Source organism: Heloderma suspectum, chromosome 1, assembly GCF_057233095.1.
Source record: "Heloderma suspectum isolate Gila_16-S chromosome 1, 16-S_ref, whole genome shotgun sequence".
In the NCBI taxonomy this organism is placed as follows: Eukaryota; Metazoa; Chordata; class Lepidosauria; order Squamata; family Helodermatidae; genus Heloderma; species Heloderma suspectum.
This window is the reverse complement of record NC_139458.1, coordinates 36,852,063-36,864,947: the sequence shown is the minus strand read 5'-3', so window position 1 is coordinate 36,864,947 and position 12,885 is coordinate 36,852,063. Positions and strand designations below refer to the sequence as shown.

At 42.4% G+C, this 12,885-nt stretch overlaps 1 protein-coding gene across 4 annotated transcripts in view; it reads right to left on the bottom strand.

The window, feature by feature from the left end:
* Nucleotides 1–12,885, bottom strand: part of FOXN3 (forkhead box N3) — a 231,973-nt gene that overhangs the window by 78,346 nt on the left and 140,742 nt on the right. The gene's annotated exons all lie outside the window — the stretch shown is intronic.

The window sequence follows — 12,885 nt, the reverse complement described above, 5'->3', positions numbered from 1 at the left end:
TGGTATAGTTTTGAATGATGAAAAAATAAAAAGGAAAAGCTTTATAGCTTCGGCCGCAATTTATTAGAAGAGGTGCACTTATAGTAGAAACTACTAAGTACAAATAGATGCCATCCTGTAATTGAATTTAAAATCAGGACAGGGAAAACAAAAATTCTCAGGAACTATGTAAATGACTCAGTGGTTTTATAACAGAAATGGTGATGCAATGTTAAGAGTAACATGGCAACTACTGCTTTGTAATAAAGGGAGTTTCCTTTAGTATATCACACATCTTGGATGGGTAAATACAACATTTCCTGTGGCAAAATACAAAAGTGTTTGTTTTACTAAAAATCAAGCGGGGGGGGGGGACCATTTCAAAATACGATGGATTTGTTGCCCTAATGGCCTAATGTTTTAAAATCCAGTGACGATAGTTAGACAACTGTGAACTAATAAAAACAAAAGCAAAGGGAAAGCACACAACCCCTATGGTTTCTTTTACGGAACCAGCTTTCACTCATTGCATCTGGTACAATAATTTTACAAAGCTGCAGTATCAACTACAGCCATGTCAAAATGGCAGAATGCTGATGACTTGTGACAGGAGGCTTTTGTAACTAAGCTGTTTTTAAAAAAATAAAAAGCAGTACAATATTTCTTTGTGCGAAGGAGCTGAGAAGCAATAAAAATACCCCTTTCTGTGTATGCTGCCAAGCAAAATGATCCCAAGAATATGCTCTCTATTCTTTTACCAAAGGAAATTGGATTAAGAGCAATCCAGCACAAAAGATGTTTGGGCAGCGACTGCGCCTTTTTATATTATGTTGCACAAAACACTCAGAGACAGATATTGACCAGTCCACAAAATTTGCTTCTTCGTATACCAGACATTTTCTGCTATAATCAAACATAACTCTGCACCCCAGACATGACTTTAAAAAGCTTATCGTGCACACTCGCAGATGCGAGTTTGTGTATGCACAGATGTATGCGCATACACACACACAGATTTATTGTGGCATGAGCCTTCATATGGATGTATGATGTTGACTCTTGGCCTCTACTGTTAAAAGGTTATCAGGTTGTAGGGCTCAGCAACATCTCAGCATGGGATCTTGAAAAGCTGCTGTTATTTGGAGTAGGGAGTGTTGGGTTAGATCAGTCTTCCGCAACCTGGTGCCCTCCAGATATCACGGGGCAGTATCCAATTGTGTCATTCCATTAGCACAAATGATGTTGCGCTAGCAGGAACTAGGTTCTAAACTATGTGCAAGAGAAGACTCCGACTCAAGCTACAGTTGTGCAAACATGGTTGCAAAACTTGTTGCGCATAACTCTTTCACAAGAGTAAAGTGCAATAGGTTTTTATTTTATTTTATTTTATTTATTTAATTTCTATACCGCCCAATAGCCGAAGCTCTCTGGGCGGTTCACAAAAATTAAAACCAAACACACAATAAAACAATTTAAAATATATAGAATATTAAAACCACAATATAACAATACAACCACAATAAAATCTAGCAGCAGTGCAGGAGTTTAAAATACAGATTTAAAACAGCAAAGATAAAAATTTAGAAAGCTAAAATGCCTGGGAAAATAAAAAGGTCTTCACCTGGCGCCGAAAGGAATACAATGTAGGCGTAGGTTGCATAACAGATTTCACAAGAGTTATTTGAAATAGGTTGCACAACAGATTGCATAAGCACAATGAACACCTGCTTGTGCAAACATAACTTTAGTTGTTGCATAACTGGTTGCACAAGTACAATGGGCAACTGAACTGCCTGCACAACAGAAAGATTCAGAGGAGCTCCACTAGCACTATTTGAGTTTGCTGAATGACACCGTTGGATACTGCCCTTGGATTACAATTCCCACAATTCCTGACCATTGGCCACCCTGGCTGGGCCCGATGGCAGCTGAAGTTCAAAATATCAGGAGGGCCAAATGTTGCCCACCCCTCGCCTAGGGTTTTGGGAAGTGTCTACCAAAACATCTTGAGCTGAAAGCACAATTTTTGAATTTAATTGGAAACTCTTAAGGAGAAGTCCCATCAGTAAGGCTCCCCATCTAAATCTACTTTTAACCAAACTGTGGTGGCTCCAAGGTCCCTAATAATGGCTTAGCCTCTGTCTAGTCTCCACATCATCATTGCAAAGAGTAAACTATCAAACCCAATCTTTTGACTGTTACTTGATAATTTAGTCTTCAAGAATGCCTTAAGTAGTTGAGGCTTCCGCCCCATTTTTGAATTTATATCTAAAAGCTGAGAAACCCAAGGGTAGTCTATGCTCACAGCATTTTTCTAACTTTGGCAGTCAACTAGGAAGTGAAGTTCTTCGGGTTCCCCTTGTTCTGAAGTCAGGTGATAGTAGCCATTCCTGCTCTATTTTGTTTTACTTTCCTCCTAAATCTATGCATTTACAACAATTTCCCCCAATTTTTGACAGAGTAATCCATGATAAGCCATGGTGGCCGTGAGCACGAGATCGCATATGCAACCCCCACTTGAGGATTGTCATGTCACGTGAATCTGGCAAGCGAGGATTAAATAAACCTTGCATAATCCTAAACCCCTAAAGCATGACACGATAATCCCCGAGCAGAGGTGCATGTTCAAAATGGCAGCCACACATGCCAGAGCCTCCCTGTGGGTTGAATAACCCACGGTGGGCTGTAGTGTCACATCACATGTAGTGTAGTGAACAGCTCCATTATCTTTTCCTGTCTTTAGTCAGGCACATTAGGCACATTAGAACTAGTATACTGGCTCACGTAGTAGGGAATGGGTATACTAACTCTCTTCTCTAACGACTGTGCATATATGTTTTGAGAACAAAAATCTGTAAAAGAAAGTTCATATTTTTGGACTTTAATTAGTACCTCAGCTAATTTCTCCAATTTAGAAGTAGTTATTCCCGATTTGTAAGAGCAAGCCATAGTGCATAAATGGGTTGTGTGCATGCCACACCTCCAGTTAATGGCCTCCTGCAATGGCCATTACACATATGTATATGTCTGCACTGTGAGACATGTTTGTATGAATGAGCACAGCAACACTGCAATCTTGTTATTTGTCTGTTACACATGAGAGTATCCAAGTAATCACCAGACACTCTAGTAGTAAATGATTCTGAGGTGGATTCACTACTGTGTTTGTCTGACTTCATCCTCAACTGGTCCAGATATAAAAAGTGGGACCCCCTAGGCCAGAGTCCATTTCAGCAAAGTACAAGTATCTTCTCAGTCTTCCTTACTAAGAAGATACTTGTAGGCCATAATACGGCCATCAGTCAATGGGGGGACTCTCACATATAGCTAAACCATGGCTGTGCATTATGTGCATAAGTGGAAAAGAGCCTGAGTGAAGCCTCAAGCTCCTGTGTTTCCCACTCCCCTCCTCTTGTATAGCCAGGAGGAGGAATAAACCAGTGTTCGGTTTCACTTTGACTGATGTTGTTACATGTGAATCAGGAACTGTGGTTAAAATAAACTCTAGTCAATAGCTAAATAATCTAAATACAAACTCTGGCTTGTTTCGCAAACTATACAGTTGATTTTAAGCCACAATTCCCAATTTGCACATACCAAGCCAGGATTCAGGCAAAGGAAAACTGAATCATAGAGTCATAGAATAGTAGAGTTGGAAGGGGCCTACAAGACCATCGAGTCCAACCCCCTGCTAAATGCAGGAATTTAAGTCAAAGCATCCCTGACAGATGGCTGTCCAGCGTTGTCTTGAATGCCTTCAGTGTGAGAGAGCCCACTACCTTCCTAGGTAATTGGTTCCATTGTTGTATTGCTCTAACAGTCAGGAAGTTTTTCCTGGTTTATGCTGGTTTATTCCTCCTCCCAGCCATGTGACAGGAGCACTGGAGCCTGGGACTTTGCTTGGGCCTCTTTCTACTCATACACATAGTGCTAAAGCGGAGGTACAGAATCTCTTTCAGCCCGAGTGCTCAATTCCATTTCAGAGGAGCTTTCAAAGGCCACATTCCAGTAGTGGGCAGAGTTGAAGGCAAAGGGGTAGGGTCAAAATCCCAAAAATATCAGCATACTGCCAGGAAGTAAGCCTTAGAAAGGGGCATTTCAAATGTTTATAGTGGTGGTGGTGGGGAAACTGCACCAAAGCCAGGAAACCAACAAATGATTGATGGTTGGTTGGTTGGTTGGTTATTTATTTATTTACTTACTTACTTACTTACTTACTTACTTACAATATTTATATACCGCTCCATATCTAGAACAGATTTCGGAGTGGTGAACACAAAAAATAAAATGGTAAAAGAATAAAAAGATCAAAACACCACATTAAAACTATACTTGTTTAAAAAACACAATGCCAATAGAAACCATGACTGGCCAATTAAGGAATGCCTCCCTGCCTGCCTGACCTCCAGGGGCAGGGAATTCCAAAGACAGGGGGCCGCCACACTGAAGGCTCTTCTCCTGGTGGACTCCAATTAGGCCAAAGGTCCATGTGGAACACCAGGAGCAAGCGGTTCGGGGAAAAGGGGTGGGATCATAACCCCAGAGGGCCAGGCTGGGACCCCAGGAGGGCCAGATTTGGCCCTGGGCCTGAAGTTTGGCACCCCTGTGCAAAACTATGGTTTAGTGTTCTGTGCAAATGCACCCAATGAGGTCCCACACTAATTTTGTGTCTTTTTAATGTTTTAATTATTTTAATTGAATTTTTCAAAGTAACAATGGATGGGAACAAATTTAAGTGCACCGCATCTGAGTCAATTTCATTACAGTCTTTCTGATCACTCTGAATTTCTATTTGGTACCAGCAAAATTATCTGATAAAAGTTATCAGTCATCATCCTAAAAGATCACATCATAAAGTTCTATTTATCTTAGGAGGCTGTCATGTATTCTTCTCAGTATTAGCAAATTCAATAGATACTACATTCCATAAGAAGTGTTAATTTCTGCTTGTCCTCTTTGTTTATAGTGAGTTTCTCCATTAGTGCAAGGTCCCAAATTTTCCATTTCCATATGTTAAGAGAAAGTTTTGTTCCTATAGACCATCACACTACTTTTTGCTGGAATAAACAAAATCCTTACTTGCTATGACTAAATATCAATGCCACACACACATACAATTTAACAGGTAGCCTGAATCTTCTGACTGTGTGTAGATTTCATTGAATCCACATGTAATTCTAGAAATGAGAGGAAGTCTCTTTTACATTTTTACGAATTCAAAACAAATTTACATTAGCCTGTGTATCTACTCAGAATAAAGCAGTTGTGTTAATCACATAAATAAGTGAGCCATTAAATATCATTTTGTAGGAACATTCCAATAATTAAGTAAGTTCCTGTTGATGGTTTCATTCTTTGCTGGCAAGCCAAGATTTTCTCTTCTTTGATAATTCTGGCAGAACTTTACTTAAACACATGTGCAATTTTCAAGGATGTCAATAACAATTTTGGAAGGCCTCTATTTGTAAATAAATCAAGCAGCATCAGCCAGTCACCAGGAACAGAACAGAACAATGCCCTCCTAAATCCATATTTTGATCACAAAGAAGATTAAGCTTTGACTTTAGATTTAGTATTTATCAATTCATCAATGTGTAGTTTCAGGAAGAAATCTCCTTGTTAGAAAAGTGAACTGAATCATCCCTTGTGTATACACCAGAAAAATGGTAAGCTCTGGGAATACAGAGAACGCTAGCATCCTACCCACCAAACAGATACATTTGGATGGTTAAGCTGCAGCATTCAGTGTTGATTCAAAACACTAGCAACTGCAATACGCAGTTAGGAAATGAGTGCTGTACTTTTCAAGTAGGTACAAGGTGAAGAATAAGCAAACAGTCTTGCTATGTGATAGTGCAAGGATCTTGAATTTAGATCTTATTTCCTTGGCCAGCATTTGAAGACTGTGTGCTTCTGGGCCAGACAGACATTGACAGCTGCTGTGGCTGTACATAGGAAGCATAGGAAGTTGCCCAGTAGTGTTGGTGCTGACTCACAGCTGTTCTGCAGGGTTTCATGCAGGCATTTTTCCAGCCCTACCTGGAGATGCTGGAGATTAAACCTGGGACCTTCTGCATGCAAAGCACGTGCTCTACCCACTGAGCCATGCCCCCCCCAGACAACCAGTCTAACAATCCCTTGTACGTTTCCTTCCAGTAAGACTTTCTTTTTGTTCCCCTTTAGATTGAAAACGCCACTATTCCAAGGATGTGGTTCTAATTAGGATTTTTGGTGTAGAGTAACAACAGAAAATAACCCCCCTAACAATTTTATATCTGTTTTTAGGATGGAAACAGCTTCTGATGCCATTCACGACAAACATTAATCTCATCATTTCATGACCAAAGGATCACTTTGTGGTGCTTTATTCCTTTCAGACAGAGATCCAGGTCCCCAAAATTGTGGTACATTGGTTAAACGTAACTGCCTATTCCATTTCACACTGTTGTTCGATAGCCAGGTCACTCTGACACAGACAGCTTCAACCCTGCAGCCAAATTACAAGCACTCCAAGTGTTCAGGAGCGCCCTAGCTGCCTTTTGCAGTCCCTTCCAATAGCCAACTCAGGATGCAGATGACGAGGAATTCTTTCCCGAGACTTTATTCCTTTATTACTTTATGACTCTTTCAGAATACTAGTCGCTAGCACCAAAGCAAGGAACAGCACTGGGGAAAGATAGCAGAGTAGCCTAAGCTCCAGTTGAGGCAGTTGGTCCCCGTTTGAAGGAGAATCACGGGAAGACCCTGATCTTATGGGCTAGGGAGAGATCCTCCCTCTTTCTCTTGGGTCCTCGGGATGCGACCGCTGTTTGTGTGCCAAACGAGCACTACGCCTCCTTTCCACGCCCTCCATCTGTCGTCGCTCCCTGAGTCTGCACTGAGCGTCCAGCAAGCCCCCCTCCAGCGCTCTCTCACTGGCAGGGTCACTATCTATCCCAGGAATGCTGGCACGAGGAATCTCTGCCAGCTGCTGTGCTTGTGAGAGATGAGCGAGCTCCTCTTCCATGGATTGCTGTTCTTCCTCAGAATCAGAACTGCTCTGGGGCTCTATTGGCTCTGTTTCCACCCTGAGACCAAGTTACAAGCACTCCGTTTAAAATGACAATGTGGAAGACGGGGGTGGGAGTTGATGGGAAGAGGGACAGAAAACTGAGGAAAAAAACCAGTATCAAAATTACTCACTCTTATTAATAAGTGATGCTAGGGGAAAAACTATGAGACTGATCCTCACATTAATGTACACAAACGGGCAAAATCACACATTGCTAGAACGGGGGTTGCGTCTTGTGACAGATGTTGCAATTAAATTTAAAAGGTTTCAAAGCTACTCTTTGTGTCCAGCTCAAAAGTTAATTGTGAGACTGTATTTAATTATCGGTTTATTAGAGAAGGTTCAAGCAGTTGATGTCACAATAATCCTAAATCCCTCATCAATACATAACATACAAGGCAGAATTCACAAAGCTTGCTCCTATTGGAAAAAGAAACTCGGCAAATCCAGTAGATGCAATACTGCTGCTTTCCATGTAAAAGGAAACCCTTTCCTGCATTTATGCCACTGTATAAAAGAGGGTTTAAATGTTCCAGAGTTAGGTGAGATCCCAGGTTCAAGTCTACCTTAAACTGTCTCTTTCCTCACTATATTTCTAATTATTTAACCAACTGGAAGAAATTATTAATCCTCAGGGGTCTTTATAAGTTTTAAAAAACTGGCCTTTAGAATGGCTGATACTTCACATCTGCCATTGAACTAACTTACCCGTTCTAGAGAAAGCTAGAAATTATAAAGTGATCCCTTTCTTCAAATAACTATCCTATTTTAAAAATTACACAATGCAGTAATATGGCATTATTCTTGCACATGACAATCATATTTGAATAAAAATAATTGCATAAAATATTACAAATGAGGCCATGCTTTCAAATCAGCTAGGTTGCAAGACACACTTGGTTTCACTTTTAGAATTCCAGCACCCTACAAGTTTGATTGTGGTTGGTGCCCCAGAGCTGGTCCTCTACCTATTCATAGCTACTTAATTGGTGCTCCCTCTCCCATCTGTCCTTCCACCAGCTTTGGATTGCTGAGCAATTGGTTTAACATGGGAATGGACAAAAGAATGAAGCTTTCAAAGAGCGAAATAAAATAATCTATGCCACTTCAAGGGGTGGCAAGTCAGGATGTTTATAACCAAGAAAAAAGTAGTTGTGGGGTTCTACCTCAACACTATTAATCTCAAGGTATAGGTCTGAAGGCAACATAATGGTTGGTAAATTCCAACACACAACTTCCCCATCAGTCAATAGAACATGGAAGATTCTCATCTCTCCCAACCTATCCCAGATGCCCATTTATCATCCACCCCTCACACTTTCTCGTCCTTCTCTGCCCTGGTTCCCATTGGTATCAGTGGCCCGCACATTGTGGCAGGAGCCCCGCCCCACACACTTCAAAACATGCGAGAGCCACATTTATATTGTGCTTGTGGTGGTGAAGCCTTGCCATGAACAGTGCATATGTGAGGGAGGTGAGAGAACAGGGGAGAGAACAGGGGAGAAGTGGTGGGGACAGAGTGGGCCTCAGTTCATGTTAGTGATGGTACAAACAGCTGCCACTGCTTCTCTTGTCCATGTCATGCCCCTGCTGGAAGACTCCTCCTCTGAGAAATTGCTGGAGGACCAGGAACCACCCACCATCAGCAATGCCCAGGATTTGCCAGTAAAACAGGAGGAGCCCAGGCCCTCAGGGGTGACTACCACAAGGGCCTCACCAGTGGATGACAAGGACTCTGCCTCAGAGGTGGAGGCAGAAAAAAACCCCAAGCCCTTGTGAGAGACACCATCTAAAAAGACAGGAACTCAGAAGGTGTGCTAGATTGAGCCAGAGACCTCCTTGTGTGAAAAGGTCTACTTGCATATAAGGGGCTTGCTCACAAGGATGACTTTTTCAGCTGCACATCCCACTGTGATGAGATGTATTGTATTTCTATGCAAATCGTATGCATATCTGGCAAGCTCTGCATAAAACCCGTAGTGTAAGGCTAAGAGAGTTGTTGGAAATGACATCAACCAGACCTTCCTGAATCCAGATTCCCTTGCTTTGACTGATTACTGGTGTGAGTACTTATGGACAAGACTCTGACCCTTCTTCTGCCTGCTCCTTGTCTGCTGTGTTGCCTTGGGACCTTGTTGCCTGTTACCTGTACTAGACTCTGACCCATAGCTTATCATTATGTCCATTCCTGGAGGTGAAGGTAGACGGTCATGCTTCCAGAGTCTGGGCTTCATAGAATCATAGAATAGTAGGGTTGGAAGGGGCCTACAAGGCCATCGAGTCCAGCCCCCTGCTCAATGCAGGAATCCAAGTCAAAGCATCCCTGGCAGATGGCTGTCCAGCCTCGTCTTGAAGGCCTCCAGTGTGGGAGAGCCCACCACCTCCCTAGGTCATTGGTTCCATTGTCGTATTGCTCTTACAGTCAGGAAGTTTTTCCTGATGTTCAGCCGGAATCTGGCTTCCTGTAACTTGAGCCCATTATTCCGTGTCCTGCACTCTGGGCGGATCAAGAAGAGATCCTGGCCTTCTTCTCTGTGACAACCTTTCAAGTACTTGAAGAATGAAGAGTGCTATCATATCTCCCCTCAGTCTTCTCTTCGCAAGGCTAAACATGCCCAGTTCTTTCAGTCTCTCTTCATAGGGCTTTGTTTCCAGTCCCCTGATCATCTTTGTTGCCCTTCTCTGAACCCTCTGCAGTTTGTCTGCATCCTTCTTCAAGTGTGGTGCCCAGAACTGGACACAGTACTCCAGAGGAGGCCTAACCAGTGCTGAGTAGAGGGGAACTAGTACTTCCCGGGATTTGGAAGCGATGCTTCTATGAATGCAGCCCAAAAGAGCATTGGCCTTTTTTGCAGCCACATCACACTGTTGGCTCATATTCAGCTTGTGATCGACAACAATTCCAAGATCTTTCTCGCTTGTAGTGTTGTTGAGCCACGTATCCCCCATCTTGTAACTGTGCATTTGGTTTCTTTTTCCTAGGTACAGAACTTGGCATTTGTCCCTATTAAATGCCATTCTGTTGTTTTCTGCCCAGCACTCCAGTCTATCAAGATCACTTTGAATTTTGTTTCTGTCTTCCAAAGTATTAGCTATCCCGCCCAATTTTGTGTCATCTGCAAATCTGATCACCATTCCCTGCACCTCCTCCTCCAAGTCATGAATCAAAAAGTTGAAGAGCACTGAGCCCAGGACTGAGCCCTGCGGTACCCCACTCGTTACCTCTCCCCAGTTTGAGAAGGTCCCATTGATAAGCACTCTTTGAGTCCGATTCTGTAGCCAACTGTGGATCCACCGGAGCATTGTTTCATGTAGCCCACTTTGAGCTAGTTTGCTCATCAGGATATCACAGGGCACTTCGTGGAAAGCTTTGCTGAATTTGAGGTATATGATGTCTACAGTATTCCCATGGTCCACAAGGGGGGTGACTTGATCAAAAAATGAGATCAGATTTGTCTGGCAGGACTTGTTTTTGACAAATCCATGTTGGGTTCGAGTCATCACTACATTGTTTTCAAGGTATTTACAGATGGATTGCTTTATCATCTGCTTCAGAATTTTCCCAGGGATTGATGTCAGACTGACTGGTCTGTAGTTCCCAGGTTCCTCCTTTTTACCCTTTTTGAAGATAGGGACAACATTAGCCCTCCTCTAGTCATCTGACACTTCCCCCGTCCTCTATGATTTCTCAAAGAGAATAGACAGCGGTTCTGAGAGTTCTTCTGCCAGTTCCTTTATGACTCTAGGATGCAGTTCATCTGGCCCTGGAGATTTTAACTCATTCCAAGTAATTAGGTGTTCCTTGACCATATGCCTGTCTATCTCCAGCTGCAATCCTGCCCCTTCAGCCTGTACTTCGCCTTTGCCAGGGGGGTCATAGACCCTCTTTTGGGAGAAGACTGAGCCAAAGTAGGAATTGAGCACCTCTGCCTTTTCTTTGTCATCTGTTATCGTTTTGCCATCCTTATTTAATAGCTGAACAACCATTTCTTTCCTCTGCCTTTTACTATGCATGTAGCTGAAGAAAGCCTTTTTGTTGTTTTTAACATCCCTCGCTAATCTCAGCTTGTTCTCAGCTTTAGCCTCCCTGACGCCATCCCTGCAATTCTGTGCTACCTGCCTGTACTCTTCCTTTGTTACTTGGCCTTCTTTCCACTTCCTATATGTGCCCTTTTTTGTTTTCAGGTCAACCCTAAGCTTTCTGTGAAGCCACATTGGCTTCTTCTGTTGTCTTCCACCTTTTCTTCTTGTTGGAATTGTTTGTGATTGTGCCTTTAGAATTTCCTTTTTTAAAAGCTCCCACTCATCTTGGACTCCTTTTCTCGCTAGAGTCGCTTGCCATGGGACCTTACTGATCACTGTTCTGAGTTTATTAAAATCAGCTTTAGCAGTTATAGGCTCAAGTGTCCAAGATGGTCAGCACAAACAAGGATCATACAAAAGGCAAGTCCAGGTCACAGGAAAACAGGTTCCAAGACATCACAATGGACAACGAGCAGGCAGAAGGAGAGTCAGATTTCTAACTACAGGAGATGCATGATATACCTGGGTGCAAAATGTGATAGGTGTTACAGCAGCCCACCTGCACTGCGAAGAGGCAATGATGATGCCCTATAAACTGCTAATTCCAGTGTACAAAATGTGCCAGTTGTTTTGTGACTTTACGGTGATTTCTCTCCCACTGTTCTGCTGTTATAAAAAAAGGTTCATGCCTCAATAGGGTATTATTTGCAAAGAAGCACAATCTACTTAGGCAACAAGTCTGTGCACTGAATTGAAAATATCTGCATCAGTTATCGCAAACTGAACTCTGTTCTTATATAAGATGCCTAGAATATTGTGCAGTATTCCAGTTCTTCCGTATTTCCCAGCATTTACATGCATGTGGCACACCAATATTATTTTTTAAAGCAATTACATACATTTCATGATGTTCAGTGCACACATACTGGGCAGTGAGAAAGGGTTTGTTATCAGAAGAAGAAAAACAGAAGAGGTGGGAGAGACTCAGGATCCATATGTAAGTAAAGGACCCACCACACTGCTTTCTCCAGGATTTGGTAATGATTTCACTCTGTCTCTGGTTCCTTTGAGAAAGCATAATTGAAGCATTTTACCAAAACAGTATCTTAAACTTTTTGCATCAGAAACAGAATAAAGGCAAGAAGCTACTAAGTGGCAAAGATGTTCAAAACACAAGAACAAAAATACAAATTGTCTCTTGACAACCCCCCTCAACGGAGCAAGTTTTAAAGCATCCAATAGAAGAAAATACATGAAAACCTCTCTCTGTGGTTCTTTAACCATCTCTGTTCACAGGGCATATCCAACTCACAGATTTAAACTGGTTTGAGTCATTTCCCATCTCCAGGGAACCCTAGGCACTTGCAGCTTTGAGAGGTGGCTATAGATCTGCAACAAAATTTTTATTTTTATTTTTTATTATTATTAAATTTATTAATCGCCCATCTGGCTGGTCACCCAGCCACTCTGGGCGATGTACAACATCCAATAAAAACTGTTTAAAACAATAAAATTCTACAATAAAAACATTTTCTAAAATACCCTAACCCACCCCAAATGCCTGCCTGAACAACAGCGTTTTTAATGCACGACGGAAGCTCATTAAGGAGGGGGCATGACGGAGTTCCCTAGGGAGGGAGTTCTACAGAGTGGAGGCCACCACAGAAAAGGCCTTCTCCCTCGTCCCCACCAGTCTAGCTGTCCTGGCTGATGGGACAGAGAGAAGGCCATCCGAGGCTGATCTTGTTAAGCGGCCTGTCTGGTGCTGCTGGAGGCGCTCCTTAAGATAGGCTGGGCCGGAACCATATAGGGTTTTAAAGGTCAAAACCAAC